We start from the raw sequence: 17,705 nt of genomic DNA on the forward strand, positions 1-17,705 counted from the left end.
TAGTTACAGTTATCAGAGGGTGGACCCCTTGTTGACAGTACATCAAATTACACTAAGGAAGGCCACATTAAGAAAGCTTGAGGTGGCAAAACTCACCCTGTAGGGCTTTTCTCCGGTGTGTGTACACTAGTCTACCATTAACTGGATTGAGCTACTAAAAGTGGAAAGGTTACCCAACAGTGTGGTGTTTTCTCTTGTGTAAAGCCAGGCTTCCTGACTGAGTGAATCTCAGCCCACAGTCAGTGGTAAGGCTTCTCTCCTGTGTGTATTCTCCTGTGTAGTACAAGTCCACGTGAAGTGGTTAAGCTCATTCCACAGTCTGAGCAGTGATAAGGCTTCTCTCCTGTGTGTATTCTCTTGTGTACAGCCAGGTTTCCTGACTTAGTGAATCTCTTCCCACATTGATCACAACCAAAAGGCTTCTCTCCTGTGTGTGTTCTCTTGTGTACTAGAAGTCCGTTTGAAGTGGTTAAGCTCATTCCACAGTCTGAGCAGTGGTAAGGTTTCTCTCCGGTGTGTATTCTCTTGTGTACAGCCAGGTTTCCTGACTTAGTGAATCTCTTCCCACACTGATCACAGCTATAAGGTTTCTCTCCAGTGTGTGTTCGCTGGTGATCTTTTAAATCCCCTGAAGTAGTACAACTCAGCCCACAGTCTGAGCAGTGGTAAGGCTTCTCTCCTGTGTGTATTCTCTTGTGTAGTACAAGTCCACGTGAAGTGGTTAAGCTCATTCCACAGTCTGAGCAGTGATAAGGCTTCTCTCCTGTGTGTATTCTCTTGTGTACAGCCAGGTTTCCTGACTTAGTGAATCTGTTCCCACACTGATCACAACCAAAAGGCTTCTCTCCTGTGTGTGTTCTCTTGTGTACTAGAAGTCCGTTTGAAGTGGTTAAGCTCATTCCACAGTCTGAGCAGTGGTAAGGTTTCTCTCCTGTGTGTATTCTCTTGTGTAACTCCAGGCTTCCTGAATGAGTGAATCTCTGCCCACACTGATCACAACCAAAAGGCTTCTCTCCTGTGTGTATTCTCTTGTGATCAGCCAGGTGTCCTGACCGAGTGAATCTCTTCCCACACTGATCACAACCAAAAGGCTTCTCTCCTGTGTGTATTCTCTTGTGTAAAGCCAGGCTTCCTGACTGAGTGAATCTCTTCCCACACTGATCACAACCAAAAGGCTTCTCTCCTGTGTGTAATCTCTTGTGTAAAGCCAGGTGTCCTGACTGAGTGAATCTCTTCCGACACTGATCACAACCAAAAGGCTTCTCTCCTGTGTGTATTCTCATGTGTCCAACCAGGCTTCCTGAATGAGTGAATCTCTTCCCACACTGATCACAACCAAAAGGCTTCTCTCCTGTGTGTTTTCTCATGTGTCCAACCAGGCTTCCTGACTGAGTGAATCTCTTCCCACACTGATCACAACCAAAAGGCTTCTCTCCTGTGTGTATTCTCTTGTGTCCAGCCAGGCTTCCTGACTGAGTGAATCTCTTCCCACACTGATCACAACCAAAAGGCTTCTCTCCTGTGTGTGTTCTCTGGTGTTCTAGAAGTTCGTTTGAAATGGTGAAGCTCATTCCACAGTCTGAGCAGTGGTAAGGCTTCTCTCCTGTGTGTATTCTCTTGTGTCTAGCCAGGTTTCCTGAGTGAGTGAATCTCTTCCCACATTGATCACAACCAAAAGGCTTCTCTCCTGTGTGTATTCTCTTGTGTAAAGCCAGGTTTCCTGACTGAGTGAATCTCTTCCCACACTGATCACAACCAAAAGGCTTCTCTCCAGTGTGTGTTCTCTTGTGTAAAGCCAGGCTTCCTGACTGAGTGAATCTCTTCCCACAATGATCACAACCAAAAGGCTTCTCTCCTGAGTGTGTTCTCTGGTGTATTACCAGCTGGTCTGATCTAGGAAATCTTTTCCCACATTGATCACAGCTGTAAAGCTTCTCTCCTGTGTGTATTCTCTTGTGCATTTTAAGTTTTGCTGAAGAGGTGAAACTCTTTCCACAGTCAAAGCAGCGGTGAGGTTTCTTCCCTGTAAGTCTCTGCTGGTGTTTCTTGAGGTGTTCTGATCTGGAGAGACTCTTCTCTGCCTCGTCAGCATCATGATGTTGGTTAGCCTCCCCAGATGATAAGCCCCTTCTACTGAGAGAGCGACGGTTAGGGCTGTCCCCTGTGAAACAAAGACAGAGAGTTAGGGTTCCTTCTTCATATCGAAGTTAGTTCAAGGCCCAGCTTTCCAAACTCTTGTGATTAGATTTGAGCATTTTGGATGGGTTAAAATCATCAATGTAACCAATGGGGTAGGAGTGCTTCTAATGAGTCTACATTTTAAGAAGGTATTTAATGGTAATTAAGGACATCTAGGGAGTGTCCCAAAATAAATGTATGTAAGAGCATAAACCCACTCCGTCCCGGTGTTTTCCTGCAGTCGACCAGCAGCACAGACACCCTCTTCAGACCCAGCAGTAAGTTACCAGGAGAGGCACGACCTGGGGACCCCAAGAGGGGGAGGGGGGAGGAGGGTTGGAGGGAGAGGGAGGAGGGGGGTGGGATAGGTGTTTCCTGTAAATCCCAAAAAGAGGGTAGTGGAGTTCAAGTTAGTACACTGAGGGTAAAACAACACAACAATGGTATGATGAGGTCTTGCATTTAAATGGGGACGGCCACAACGGAGTGGAAACAATGCGCCCTTGCTGTTTAAGACTTAATGGACACCAAATACATTTTTTCCAAACTCTGCTTCTTCATTCCGGTCCGTTGAACAACAGGAAGTTACCAAACCACAGAAGATGAAAAATGTGGTTTTCAACGATGGGTTTATGATATAGCTTGCAACTTGTAAACGATTACCCATTCCTAAAAGTGAGTACTACTTTCACAGCATGTTAAAAATAATACACATCGTCTGTTTGCTTGCTACACAGATTTGCAGTGCTCAAATATTGTAACACGCACGATATGAACCCGGGGCTCCCACGGGAGAAACCAATATCTTACACTTCAGACCAATAGGACATTCCCTATCGGGAAAAAGGGCAAATTGATTTAGCTTATTTTTAAATTAGACCCCAATTACGTTTCTATGTGAGAATTTCAAGAATATTTTTGGGCATTGCTGGCGATGGAATCAGCCAATAACAAAGGGGATGGAAGTATAGACAGCGTTCCTTGATTTGATCTACAGGCTATTTGATCTACAGGCTATTTGATCTGATCTACAGGATATGCATCAGACTATTTTGAAATGTTAACCTAATATAATACATTGCCTTTAGAACGTCTGCACTCCCTTGAACCTTTTTCACATTTTGTTACGTTACAAAGTGGGATCGAAATATATTAAATTGTAATTTTTTGTAATTGATGCTAATTTAAATTGTCAATGTGGCTTTGATTGGATAGTTGATGTTACGTTGGAAAGCTTCATGTTGATGACAGTTTGCGATAGAACACATGAAAAAAAGGGTGGGTGTCATGTTTTGGCTGACAAATGTACTAAAATGTAATAACATCCAGTACCAGTCAAAAGTTTGGACACCTACACATTCAAGGTTTTTATTTTTACTATTTTCTACATAATAATGAAGACATCAAAACTATGAAATAACACATATGGAATCATGTTGTAACCAACAAAGTGTTAAACTAATCAAAATATATTCCAGGTGACTACCTCATGAAGATGGTTGAGAGAATGCCAAGAGTGTGCAAAGCTGTCATCAAGGCAAAGGGTGGCTATTTGAAGAACCTCAAATATAAAATATATGTTATTTCATAGTTTAGATGTCTTCACTATTATTCTACAATGTAAAAAATATTAAAAATAAATAAAAACCCTTGAATGAGTAGGTGTGTCCAAACTTTTGACTGGTACTGTATATATATTTTTTCACTTTCAAATGGTACAACAAAGACGTTTGGAGGTAGAGGGCTGCGGGCTCCGACAGAGATCATTGTAGCGCGGTCCGTATTTTTCATGTTGAGGGCGGTCAGACAGAAAACGTTGTGATAAATATACATGTCCCGCAGATTATTTGGAAACGGTCTCTTTCTGCTGTGTATGCGTTAGCCTAGCTATTGTACTAAAAGCACCTCTGTCAAATTATTCACACACTAGCCTACAAGGCTACCTATGAATGGGCGAATAAATCACGTGGCAGTTATCTTTCCAAGGAAATTAACTTAAATATAATGAGGCTATAGTTTACTACAGTGTCTGTTAATAGAAAGAAGTTGGGGACGCTCAACCAATGTGAGTCGAGGTGAAATCCCAAAATGTGATTATCAATATAAAGCAAAAGGCGCAACATGGGGATCGAGCGTTGAGTCTTCTCCTTTTCAATATATATTCATTATCCATTTATTTGTCTCTGCCTGAAAATATTCCCGCTCCTAAAAGACAGGCTATATCCTACATGCAAAACGTAGGTCAAGAGAAAGTGCAACGGACCGCTCATCTTTCTTGCCGTTTCAAGTTCAGCAGCCATACCTCTCCTGTCCTAGTTCAGCAGCCTCTCCTCTCCTAGTTCAGCAGCCATACCTCTCCTGTCCTAGTTCAGCAGCCATACCTCTCCAAGTTCAGCAGCCATACCTCTCCTAGTTCAGCAGCCATACCTCTCCTAGTTCAGCAGCCATACCTCTCCTCTCCTAGTTCAGCAGCCATACCTCTCCTCTCCTAGTTCAGCAGCCATACCTCTCGTCTCCTAGTTCAGCAGCCATACCTCTCCTCTCCTAGTTCAGCAGCCATACCTCTCCTCTCCTAGTTCAGCAGCCATACCTCTCCTCTCCTAGTTGGGCGTGCCAGATTAGGTGAGTGTTTGGTCTCAATTAAATAGAGTAGTCTATATATGAATGGATGGAGAAGCACGGGCAGTTATCTTCCCAAGGAAATTAACTTCCTAAATATTATTAGGCTATACAGTTCCTATGGAAAGTCTACACCCACTATAACTTCTTTCACATTTTGTTGCTTTAAAAAGTGGGATTGAAATAGATTTGATTATAATTTTTTTTAATTGATCTACACAAAATACTCCATAATGTGAAAGTGAAAACAAAATTCTACAAATTTGTACAAACAAAAAACTAAAATAGTCATTGCATAAGTATTCACCCCCTTTGTTTAGGTAACCTTAAATTAGTTCATAAGTAAAGTTGGTGTTAAGAAATCACATAATAAGTGATATGGACTGTAAAATAATAGCAGTTAACATGATTTTTTTGAATGACTAACCCTTCCTCTGTTAATAATGATGTTGTGTATGGTGTATTAAGCCACCCAGACACATCAAAGATGTTCACAATAATCCCCAATAATGACCACCTTTAACCCTGTACATGTGACTATTCACAATAATCCACAATAATGACTACCTGCAACCCTGTACATGTGACTATTCACAATAATCCCCAATAATGACCACCTTTAACCCTGTACATGTGACTATTCACAATAATCCCCAATAATGACCACCTTTAACCCTGTACATGTGACTATTCACAATAATCTCCAATAATGACCACCTGCAACCCTGTACATGTGACTATTCACAATAATCCCCAATAATGACCTAAATGACAGAGAGAAAGGAGAATATCAATATTCCAGAACATCCATCTTAGTAATACTGTTAAAACATTTACACGCAAATGAACACACTTATTGGGCCTAAATGCAATGCCTTAAGTTTGGGTCAAATCCAACATCATATCACTGAGTAACTGCCTCCTTATTTTCAAGCATGGTGATGGCTGCATCATGGTAAGGAAATGCTTGACATCGTCAAAGACTGGGGAGTTTTACAGGATGAAAAGAAACAGGATTTCCTAGAGGAAAGACTGCTTCATTCTGCTTTACACCAGACACCGGGAGAGGAACTCACCTTTCAGCAAGACCGTAACATACAACACTAAGCCACATCTAAATCTGTGGGAAGCTAAAAGGCTAGCTTGATTACAGTTTTTAGCAAGCTGCTAGTGGAGTAGCCTACAGCCAACTGGCAAGCTGCAAGTGGAGTAGCTTACAGCCAACTGGTAAGCTGCTAGTGGAGTAGCCTACAGCCACCTAGCAAGCTGCTAGTAGAGTAGCCTACAGCCAACTGATAAGCTGCTAGTGGAGTAGCCTACAGCCAACTGGCAAGCTGCTAGTGGAGTAGCCTACAGCCAACTGGTAAGCTGCTAGTGGAGTAGCCTACAGCCAACTGGTAAGCTGCTAGTGGAGTAGCCTACAGCCAACTGGCAAGCTGCTAGTAGAGTAGCCTACAGCCAACTGGCAAGCTGCTAGTGGAGTAGCCTACAGCCAACTGGCAAGCTGCTAGTGGAGTAGCCTACAGCCAACTGGCAAGCTGCTAGTGGAGTAGCCTACAGCCAACTGGCAAGCTGCTAGTGGAGTAGCCTACAGCCAACTGGCAAGCTGCTAGTGGAGTAGCCTACAGCCAACTGGCAAGCTGCTAGTGGAGTAGCCTACCGCCAACTGGCAAGCTGCTAGTGGAGTAGCCTACAGTCAACTGGTAAGCTGCTAGTGGAGTAGCCTACAGTCAACTGGCAAGCTGCTAGTGGAGTAGCCTACAGCCAACTGGCAAGCTGCTAGTGGAGTAGCCTACAGTCAACTGGTAAGCTGCTAGTGGAGTGGCCTACAGCCAACTGGCAAGCTGCTAGTGGAGTAGCCTACAGCCAACTGTGGTCCTCTGTAGCTCAGCTGGTAGAGCATGGCGCCTGTAACGCCAAGGTAGTGGGTTCGATCCCCGGGACCACCCATACACAAAAATGTATGCACGCACAACTGTAAGTCGCTTTGGATAAAAGTGTGTGCTAAATGGCATATTATTATAACTGGCACAAAACAATCTAAATTTAATACAAACCTAAACTTTTATTACATGTAGCTATTATTCAAATATGCCATATCTTTTAAATGAGCTAACAGTGGTGTTACCACTGTTTAACAGGATTATTTTTTGCTTTTATCCCAAATGGAGAGTCACTGCTATCCCCATTGTGAATATTGCTATTTGGGGGTCTAGGCACACATGGAATGGTGAGGGTATCATGTCACCAACAGGTGCATATTGCTCCAAAAGATAAGAGTCCGCCCAAGCGCATGCCCACACCAACAAAAAACCCCAGTGATCTCTGGATTGGCCTTAACCCCCCACTTTACCCAGACGATGTGCTGTTTCCATAGGTCAGGGATGTCAGAGACTAATTATAATATGCTTTACCCAGACCATATTCCACTCCTGCGTTGTCTTGGCTGTGTGCTTAGGGTCGTTGTCCTGTTGGAAGGTAAAACCTTCGCCACAGTCGGAGGTCCTGAGCGCTCTGGAGCAGGTTTCATCAAGGATCTCTGTACTTTGCGGTGTTCATCTTTCCCTTCAATCCTGACTAGTCTCCCATTCCCTGACGCTGAAAAGGATCCCCACAGCATGATGCTGCCACCACCATGCTTCACCGTAGGGATGGTGCCAGGTTTCCTCCAGACGTGACGCTTGGCATTCAGCCAAAATAGTTTAATTTTGGTTTCATTAGACCAGAGAATCTTGTTTCTCATGGTCTGAGAGTCATTTAGGTGCCTTTTGGCAAACTCTAAGCGGGCTGTCGTGCCCTTTACTGAGGAGTGGCTTCCGTCTGGCCACTCTACCATAAAGGCCTGATTGGTGGAGTGCTGCAGAGATGGTTGTCCTTCTGGAAGGTTCTCTGATCTCCACAGAGGAACTCTGGAGCTCTGCCAGAGTGACCATCGGGTTCTTGGTCACCTCCCTGACCAAGGCCCTTCTCCCCTGATTGCTCAGTTTGGCGGGGCTGCCAGCTCTAGGAAGAGTCTTGGTGTTTCCAAACTTTTTATATTTAAGAATGATGGAGGCCACTGTGTTCATGGGAACCTTCAATGCTGCAGAATTTTTTTGGTACCTTCCCCAGATCTCGACCTCGACACAATCCTGTCTCGGAGCTCTACGGACAACTCCTTCGACCTCATGGCTTGGTTCTTGCTCTGACATGCACTGTCAACTGTGGGACCTTATATAGACAGGTGTGTGCCTTTCCAAATCATGTCCAATCAATTGAATTTACCACAGGTGGACTCCAATCAAGTTGTTGAAACATCTAAAGGATGATCAATGGAAACAGGATGCACCTGAGCTCAATTTTTAGTCTCATAGCAAAGGTTCTGAATACTTATGTTTTCGCTTTGTCATTATGGGGTATTCTGTGTAGATTGATGAGGGGAAAAAATAATTCAATCAATTTTAGAATAAGGCTGTAACATAACAAAATCTGGAAAAAGTCAAGGGGTCTGAATACTTTCCGAATGCATTGTTTACAATAGCTTTCAGCTTGACGAGGCAAACGTGACATTGACTCTGCACATGGCTAAATTGGAGGAGTATTAAATTTTAGTACTATTATTAGTTTAACTGAGGGTGTGACATTTTAGTCATATCTTACTCACACATTTCTTTATCAAGTTTGGACTCACCTACTCATTCAAGGGTTTTTCTTTATTTTGAAAATGTTTTACATTGTAGAATAATAGTGAAGACATCAAAACGTCATACACATTTTACTGGTTGAAAAATGTGACGGTTTAGGTTTACTTTCAAAGTTACGTACTACGAAGAAGAAAGAAAAACATTCAGGCGCATCTGGATGGAATTTAGCTAATGTTAACAGTTAGGCAGGTAGCTGATAGTATGATGGATATTACAAAGTGGCTTTGACGGGGCACAACGGCAGCATTGTCGTTCTGGATAACAGCATCTACTAAATGACTAAAAAAAATGTTAAATAAACAACTGGTAGCTATGGAATACTAATTCCTCTGTTATCATACCAGCGTAGGACGGCACTCTTGTGAGAAGACAGGTGGTAGCTGCGTCCAAGCTGCATTGTACCGATAAGTCGTTGGTAGTGCATTGTACATTATTGTTTGCTTTCCGCGATTGGAAATGCATTGTATTGGCATGAGGAAGTGTTATTACGGTAATTAGCAACTATTTTGCATTGGATTGTTGGGTATTGTGCGTGTAGCTGTGTAGCGTAGTCATGACTTGCTATTTATGAATTGTCCATGTTTGTAAAGCGGTGCAGTAGCCTGTATTCTTGCTGCAAGACAGCCGTGCGTGGCTGCAAATACATTGTGTGTAATTGTACTATCGATTATTATTTATCCTGTGTTATCAGCAAGCGAAAATAGTTGTGCCCCCTTAGTCATTTCTGATGCCCCCTTGCCGAGTTCATCCTGCCGCCGGGCCTGGCTACGAGTAACCAGCTAAACTACACAAATGATTTTCCAAAAGTCAAGGACCATTAAATGCGCCCAGTGTAAAAGCAGAAAGTAGGCCACAAAGACCCGTTATAAAAATGATTAAATTAATCAAAACTCACCTGATTCATTGTAGAAACGTGTGTTTATGTTCGATTGCAGAGTTCAGGCGAAGTTAACTTGATGTTTATCTCTAGTCTACGGACCTTTTAGATCAGGGAGGTAGAGGACCGAGACGTTATATTTCAACATGCGACTCTCTGCTTAAAGACAAAATGGAGAATAAAGAACATGTGACTCCACCTTCACTTCCGTTCGAATGAAAAATTGTACTTCCGCCAACATACAAATAATAATACAGCATAGTCTGCTTAGCTCATTTTCAAAAGTTTACGCAGTTTCTCTGGACCCCGCAAGGTTGGACTTTGGGCTTCTCCCTAATATTAAAATAAAATCGAATGTTTCAGCCAGATATCCACTCACACACCGATCGCTGTACATCGTGCTGAAATAGCGACATGTCTATGCGGCTGCATGCCTAATTAATCGATGATAGGGTTCCTGTGGTGCAAGAGAATGTAAAGGTTTGCTTTAGCTAATGGATAAAGGTTTATTGGTAGGCCTCTATTTGGTCGTCATTTTCTCATGTTTACATTTTAGTAATTTAGCAGACGCTCTTATCCAGAGCGACTTACAGTTACTGAGTGCATTTTTTAAAATATATACTGGCCCCCGTGGGAATCGAACCCACAACCCTGGCGTTGCAAACGCCATGCTCTACCAACTGAACTACACGGGGCTTAATGTTTCACGAAATCTATACACGGTGTCATAATGCTGCAATTTCTTTAGACTGCTGGCTGGTTGCAATAATGTCATTACTTGTTCAGTAATTAAAGCTGGACATTCAAACATTGCAGATTTTTTAATAAATTGTCCATGCATACTAATCAGCTACCAATTGATTTTTAAAAATAATATCCAACTGTCCTGTAGCTGCTACCTGAACCTGCATGACATGAACCCTCCTCGTGCTCTCTCCCAGCTTGGATAGAACGCTGTTGTGCTTAAAACCAGTCTATTAATGCCAAATAATACTGTCAGCACACCCTCGAAACATTAGCTTACTAAGGATTGTTTCATTATTCAGTGTACTATCTATAGCTACTGTGCCTTCAGAATGGATCCATACCCCTTGACTTATTCCACATTTTGTTGTGTCTCTCCCAGCTTGGATAGAACACTGTTGTGCATAAATATTGTAGCTCCTCCAGTGACAGGCATGAGGCAAGAGGTCTTGATTTGAATACAGGGCTTTAATGCTGGTCAACCCGTGAGAACTGGTTTAAAGAAAGAAAAAATACATTAACAAAATAATGCCATATGCATGTCTCACACATCTGGCGTTATAATCAAGCTCATACAGCTAGACACTTTATGTATATTTTACACCAAAAAATGACGCACGTAAACACAAACACCCTCATAGCAAAATAAATAGTCAACAAACCTCATTGCTGCTTATCACACAGAGGTGCTAAACATCCTTTTAAATGTCCTTTATCTTCTTCTGTATACTTTCTTTGAAAGTATGCACTTAAACACGATAACAGTGAAAAAATAATTCGCTTTTTTGCGGTAAAGTTTTCTCGGTGCGTCGCTAAAGGCGCTCGGGTGACAACACTCGGGCGGACCAATAATTAGTTCCGTCTTGCTGTAAACGTACAATTCAGAAGAAATTAAATAATAAAAAGTGCAAATACATGAAATAAACTAAAGTGCTAATACATGAAATAAACTGGCGACAGAGGCAGTTACACGCCCACCAAATCACAAGTGATTTCTTAAAACTTGGAGACAAACCTACTGCATGAATAAATTAAATGAAACTCTGTCCTAATAAACAACTAATAAACTGTGTGTGAGTGTATGATAGAACCATCAGTCTGCTTCTAGCAATGTAACTGTTTTCTGAATGGGTCTCTCCAGGTAAACAGGTTTGGCTGTACGCTTTCCTCTTCCATCCAGGGAGGAGTCACTGATGAGTAACTTGAGTCTCCTCACTCTTTCATCACTTCCAGGATACACCTCGATGACTCTTGCTAGCTTCCATTGGTTTCGTGGTGTGGCAGCATCTTGTAACAGAACAATGTCACCGACCTTTGCATTTCTGCGATCTTTGGTACACTCTCTCATGATAGTGCTTGACGAGCAATGCAGAAACATGACTGTCTCTAGGAAGTACTGCTGGATGCCTCACATGTGGATGTAGGGCAGCATTAGCTAAGCGGCCTCCTACTCTGATTACACCTTGATCATCCAGGAACGGACATAGTTTGTGCAACTGGTTGGCTTTGTCTTTGACCTTTGTCTCCTTATGATGTCTAAGGCGTTGAATTTCTTGAGAGAGAGTTGCTTCCTGGACCATCTTGATTATGGTCAGCTCCGCCTCTTTCCTTTCCTCCAAGTTCGAGGCCTCACAGGACTTTGGCTTGAGACCTTTGATTTCCTTAGCACGGCGCTTGAGTCTGGCAACAGCCTTCACCATTCTTGCCCAGTCTGAGAACTTGTGTAGACGATCTAAAATTGTTTTTGCTTCTTCTGCCTGAGTGTCATGAACCTGAGCTTTCTTGACCTCTGGGTCACTGCTCTCGATCTCTCCCACCATGACAACTCCAGTTGGTAGCTCTTTTTGCCAAAGAAGGTCTGGACCTGTCTGGATAGTATCTTTGGATTCTCACACCAGCCAAGTTTTTTAGATCTTGCAACCAAGACTCCCACAGGGGTCGAAGGTCATCAGGCAAAGGATCATCCCAACTGAGCTTGTCACGACACATCTGCTGCAGGATCTGCTTTCCTACCAGGATGAAGGGTGCCACAAATCCAAGTGGGTCGTACACCGACGCAACTGTGGACAAGACCCCTCTGCGGGTAAGTGGATTTTCTTTGACAACCACGCTGAACTGCAGCTCATCAGAAGTCACACACCACTGTACTCCTAGTGCTCTTTCCATGTGTGGTTCTCCCAACATCATGGTCAGGTCCTTGACGGCTTTAGCACGAAAAAAAGGACTTCCGCCAACATACAAAATAATACTCCAGCAGGAGGATTCTGCTTAGCTCATTTTCAAAAGTTACAGTCCGATATAATTTTAACATTCCTCCTTTGTTCAATCATGTTGTCTGGTGTTCTACTCTGCACGGAGCGTAAGATCACAAGAGAAAAGAGCCAGGTTCCGCCTTCACTTCCGTTCAACTTAAACGTTGGGATTCGGCCAACATGCAAATAATACTCCAGTCGTAGGAAGCCTTCTGCTTTTAGTAACTCATTTTCTAAAGTTAACGCAGTTTCTCTGGACCCCGCAAGGTTGGACTTTGGGCCTCTATATATAAAATAACATTGAATGTTTCAGACAGATATCCACTCACAAACCGATCGCTGTACATCGTGCTGAAATAGAGACATGTCTTTGCGGCTTCATGCCTAATTAATTGATGATAGTGTTCCTGTGGTGCAAGAGAATGTAAAGCTTTGCTTTAGCTAATGGATAAAGGTTTATTGGTAGGCCTCTATTTGGTCGTCATTTTCTCATGTTAAACATTTTAGTCATTTAGCAGACGCTCTTATCCAGAGCGACTTACAGTTTAGTGAGTGCATATTTTTATTTATTTTTTCATACTGGCCCCCGTGGGAATCGAACCCACAACCCTGGTGTTGCAAACGACATGCTCTACCAACTGAGCTACACGGGGCCTAACATTTCACGAAATCTATACACGGTGTCGTAATGCTGCAATTTTATAGCCTGCCGGCTGGTGGTAATAATGTCATTTATTGTTCAGTAATTAAAACTGGACATTCAAACATTGCAGATTTTAAAATAAATGTTCCGTGCATACTAATCAGCTACTAATAGATTTTTAAAAATAATATACAACTGTCCTGTAGCTGCTACCTGAACCTGCATGACATGATCCCTCCTCGTGCTCTCTCCAAGCTTGGATAGAATGCTGTTGTGCATAAATCTATTTAAATTAAATAAAGAAAAATCTCATTTACATACACTACCGGTCAAAAGTTTTAGAACACCTACTCATTCAAGGGTTTTTCTTAATTTGTAATATGCTCTACATTGTAGAATAATAGTGAAGACATCAAAACTATGAAATAACACATATGGAATCATGTAGTAACCAAAAAAGTATTTTGTATTCATTAGGGATCCCCATTAGCTGCTCCCAAGGCAGCAGCTACTCTTCCTGGGGTCTAAAAAATATTTGTGATTCTTCAAATAGCCACCCTTTGCCTTGATGACAGCTTTGCACACTCTTGACATTCTCTCAACCAGCTTCATGAGGTAGTCACCTGGAATGCATTTCAATAAACAGGTGTGCCTTCTTCAAAGTTAATTTGTGGAATTTCTTTCCTTCTTAATGCATTTGATTCAATCAGTTTTGTTGTGACAAGGTTAGGGGGGTACACAGAAGATAGCCATATTTGGTAAAAGACCAAGTCCATATTATGGTAAGAACAGATCACATAAGCAAAGAGAAACGACAGTCCATCATTACTTTAAGACATGAAGATCAGTCACTCCGGAACATTTCAAGAACTTTGAAAGTTTCTTAAAGTGCAGTCGCAAAAACCATCAAGCTCAATGATGAAACTGGCTCTCATGAGGACCGCCACAGGAATGGAAGACCCAGAGTTACCTCTGCTGCAGAGGATAAGTTCATTAGAGTTACCAGCCTCAGAAATTGCAGCCCAAATAAATGCTTCAGAGTTCAAGTCACAGACACACCTCAACATCAACTGTTCAGAGGGGACTGTGTGAATCAGTCCTTCATGGTCGAACTGCTGCAAAGAAACCACTACTAAAGGACACCAATAAGAAGAAGAGACTTGCTTGGGCCAAGAAACACAAGCAATGGACATTAGACCGGTGGAAATTTGTCCTTGTTTGTAGTCCAAATTGGAGATTTTTGGTTCAAACCGCTGTGTCTGTGTGAGACGCAGTGTGGGTGAACGGATCAAATCAAATCAAATCTTATTGGCCAAATGCACCGAATACAACAGGTGCAGACATTACAGTGAAATGCTTACTTACAGCCCTTAACCAACAGTGCATTTTATTTAAAAAAAAAGTAGAATAAATAAAATAACAAAAAAGTGTTGAGAAAAAAAGAGCAGAAGTAAAATAAAATAATAGTAGGGAGGCTTTATATACAGGGGGAACAGGTGCAGAGTCAATGTGCTGGGGCACCGGCTAGTTGAGGTAGTTGAAGTAATACGTACATGTGGGTAGAGTTAAAGTGACTATGCATAAATAATTAACAGAGTAGCAGCAGCGTAAAAAGCTGGGGTGGGGGGGCAGTGTATATAGTCCGGGTAGCCATGATTAGCTGTTCAGGAGTCTTATGGCTTGGGGGTAGAAGCTGTTGAGAATTATTTTGGACCTAGACTTGGCACTCCGGTACCGCTTGCCGTGCGGTAGCAGAGAGAACAGTCTATGACTAGGGTGGCTGGAGTCTTTGACAATTTTGAGGGCCTTCCTCTGACACCGCCTGGTATAGAGGTCCTGGATGGCAGGAAGCTTGGCCCCAGTGATGTACTGGGCCGTACGCACTACCCTCTGTCGTGCCTTGCGGTCGGAGGCCAAGCAGTTGCCATAACAGTCTGAGATGCAACCAGTCAGTATGCTCTCGATTGTGCAGCTGTGTAATTTTTTTATCCTGAGGGAGAATAGGCTTTGGCGGATGATCTCCGCATATGTATTTCCCACCGTAAAGCATTGAGGAGGAGGTGTTATGGTGTGGGGGTGCTTTACTGGTGACACTGTCTGTGATTTATTTAGAATTCAAGGCACACTTAACCAGCATGGCTACCACAGCATTCTGCAGCAATACACCATCCCATCTGGTTTGAACTTAGTTGGACTATCATTTGTTTTTCAACAGGACAATGACCCACTTCCAGGCTGTGTAAGGGCTAATTTACCAAGGAAAGTGATGTAACTGCTGCATAAGATAACCAGGTCTCCACAATCCCCCAACCTCAACCAAATTGAGATGGTTTGGGATGAGTCGGACCGCAGAGTGAAGGAAAAGCAGCCAACAAGTGCTCAGCATATGTGGGAACTCCTTCAAGACTGTTGGAAAAGCATTCCAGGTGAAGCTGGTTGAGAGAATGACAAGAGTGTGCAAAGCTGTCATCAAGGCAAAGGGTGGCTATTTGAATAATCTCAAATATAAAACATATTTTGAATTGTTTAACACTTTTTTGGTTACTACATGATTCCATATGTGTTATTTCATAGTTTTGATGTCTTCACTATTAGTCTACAATGTAGAAAATAGTCAAATTAAAGAAAAACCCTTGTAACTGCCTCTGTCGCAAGTTTATTTCATGTATTAGCACTTTAGTTTATTTCATGTATTTGCACTTTTTATTATTTAATTTCTTCTGAATTGTACGTTTACAGCAAGACGGAACAAATTATTGGTTCCGCCCGAGTGTTGTCACCCGAGCGCCTTTAGCGACGCACCGAGGAAAGTTTACCGCAAAAAGCGAATTATTTTTCCATTGTTATCGTGTTTAAGTGCATACTTACAAAGAAAGTATACAGATGAAGATAAAGGACATTTAAAAGGATGTTTAGCACCTCTGTGTGATAAGCAGCAATGAGTTCTCACGGGTTGACCAGCATTAAAGCCCTGTATTTTTGAATCAAGACCTCTTGCCTCATGCCTGTCACTGGAGAAGCTACAACCCTTAAATGATTAGGTGTTCTAAATATGTTGACCGGTAGTGTAAGTATTCACACCTGAGTCAATACTTTATAGAAGCACCTTTTAGCAGCGGTTACAGTTGAGTCTTTCTGGGTAAGTCTCTAAGAGCTTTCTAAACCTGGATTGTGCAACATTTACTATTATTATTTTACAACTTCTTCAAGCTCCGTCAAATTGGTTGTTGATCATTGCTAGACAACAGTGGCCGTAAATGCCGTTTAAGATGAGGGAGGACCATTATTTATTTTTTAATGATCATGACCTTATTTCTATTACAGCATGTTGGATGACTGTCATTCATATTCCATTCACCCAGTTCAATGTAACATCGATAGGTTTAGGCTACTATGTGATACTCAAATTTTCCCTATACACACCATGAGGTTGCTACAACCTAGTCTATGAATGAAAGTTTACAATGTAGGTGACATACGGACAGTGACACATTCAATACCGCCTTGCACACTCTTGCCTGCAATTAGCTTATCTAGGGTGTAATCATTTGTCCAACAGTTGCAAACAAGAGTTTCTAATGGACAAATTCAGATATGTTTATATGTTTGAGCCGGGTGTTTGAGTAAATAAACTAGCCAGCTAGCTAACATACCATCACTCTGTTGGAGCAGGGTGTTTGAGTAACTAAACTAGCCAGCTAGCTAACATAGCATCCCTCTGTTGGAGCAGGGTGTTTGAGTAACTAAACTAGCCAGCTAGCTAACATTGCATCACTCTGTTGGAGCAGCATGTTTGAGTAACTAAACTAGCCAGCTAGCTTGATGGGAGTTGTGCTATCGTACAGAGTGCTGTTGAGGCTACTGTAGACCTTCATTGCAAAACAGTGTGTTTTAATCAATTATTTGGTGACAGGTGAATATATTTAGTATAGTTTTATCTATAAAGGATGACTTTTTCAATGATTTACCATTTTTATGAAATTCACTGAGGAGGATGGTTCTCATCCCTTTCCTACTCAGAGGAGCCTCCACTGCTAGACAACCATTTTCAGGTCTTGCTATAGATTTTCAAGTAGATTTAAGTCAAAATTGTAACTCGGCCACTCAGGAACATTCATTATCTTCTTGGTAAGCAACTCCAGCGTAGATTTGGCCTTGTGTTTTAGGTTATTGTCCTGCTGAAAGGTGAATGCATCTCCCAGTGTCTGGTGGAAGCAGACTGAACCAGGTTTTCCTCTAGGATTTTGCCTGTACTTAGCACCATTCCATTTATTTTTATCCTGAAAAACTCCCCAGTCCTTAATGATTACAAGCATACCCATAACATGATGCAGCCACCACTAAGCTTGAACATTTGAAAAGTGGTAGTCAGTAATGTGTTCGATTGGATTTGCCCCTAACATAACACTTTGTATTCAGGACAAAAAGTTAATTGCTTTGCCAATTTTTTTAGCATTATTACTTTAGTTCCTTGTTGCAAACAGGATGCATGTTTTGGAATATTTGTATTATGTACAGGCTTCATTCTTTTCACTCTGTCATTTAGGTTAGTATTGTGGAGTAACTACAATGTTGTTGATCCATTCTCAGTTTTCTCCTATCACAGCCATTAAACTCTGTAACTGTTTAAAAGTCAGCATTAGCCTCATTGTGAAATCCCTGAATGGTTTCCTTCCTCTCCGGCAACTGAGTTAGGAAGGATGTCTCTA

Source organism: Coregonus lavaretus (genome assembly GCF_964263955.1).
Source record: "Coregonus lavaretus genome assembly, contig: HAP1_SCAFFOLD_214, whole genome shotgun sequence".
NCBI classification, from domain to species: Eukaryota; Metazoa; Chordata; class Actinopteri; order Salmoniformes; family Salmonidae; genus Coregonus; species Coregonus lavaretus.